We start from the raw sequence: 986 nt of genomic DNA on the forward strand, positions 1-986 counted from the left end.
CCCGCGACGGGTGAAGGGTTAAAAAAACACATGTCCGGTGAGGCCGGGCTGCTCCCTGGCGCGGGGAGCGGTCCAGGCCGATAAACGGGGCGGCGGCGTTGCGCCGCGAGTAACCGCGCGCGCAACGCTTGCCCCCCCCACCCTTTGTCGTCGTTTGGCCCTTAAGCGAGAGAAAATAAATACAACCTTTGGCGGTGGATCACTCGGCTCGCGCGTCGATGAAGAGTGCGGCCAGCCGTATTGAGTCGTGTGAACTGCAGCTGCCTCATTGAACATCGACGTCTTGAACGCAAATTGCGGCGTGGGCGTAAGTCACCGGCCACGTCCGTATGAGGGTCGGCCCTACGACGTCGCCGCAACCGGTCTTCTCGGGGGGACTGAGCGGGCGCGACGTGCCGTTTTTTTTTTTTTTTTTTTTTTTTTTTTTTTTTTTTTTTTTTTTTTTTTTTTTTTTTTTTTTTTTTTTTTTTTTTTTTTTTTTTTTTTTTTTTTTTTTTTTTTTTTTTTTTTTTTTTTTTTTTTTGGGGGGGGGGGGGGGGGGGGGGGGGGGGGGGGGGGGGGGGGGGGGGGGGGGGGGGGGGGGGGGGGGGGGGGGGGGGGGGGGGGGGGGGGGGGGGGGGGGGGGGGGGGGGGGGGGGGGGGGGGGGGGGGGGGGGGGGGGGGGGGGGGGGGGGGGGGGGGGGGGGGGGGGGGGGGGGGGGGGGGGGGGGGGGGGGGGTGGGGGAGGAATTTGGGATGGGGGGGGGGGGGGGGGGGGGGGGGGGGGGGGGGGGGGGGGGGGGGGGGGGGGGGGGGGGGGGGGTGGCACGAGAGCGGTCGTATTCGGGTGCCGTGGTCGACCGCGGACAAACGGCGGCGGTTCGCCCCGGGGGGTTTCGGCCTCCCGGGCGGGCGGCTCCGGTCCGTCGAAAGGTGCGCAGCGTTATTCCGTACCTGCCCGACCCGTCTTGAAACACGACCAAGGAGTCCGACGCCTGGGGCGAGCC

The 986-nt window shown here is 66.2% G+C and overlaps 1 non-coding gene across 1 annotated transcript; it reads left to right on the forward strand.

Moving 5' to 3' along the window:
* Positions 1 to 183: 183 nt before the first annotated feature.
* Positions 184 to 339, forward strand: LOC144962276 (5.8S ribosomal RNA). Its single transcript, XR_013643427.1, has one exon. It is a non-coding gene; the product is annotated as a 5.8S ribosomal RNA (ribosomal RNA).
* Positions 340 to 986: the final 647 nt, after the last annotated feature.

Source organism: Berghia stephanieae, unplaced genomic scaffold, assembly GCF_034508935.2.
Source record: "Berghia stephanieae isolate SIO BIC M18660-M18661 unplaced genomic scaffold, UCSD_Bste_1.3 scaffold7647, whole genome shotgun sequence".
Lineage (NCBI taxonomy): Eukaryota > Metazoa > Mollusca > Gastropoda > Nudibranchia > Aeolidiidae > Berghia > Berghia stephanieae.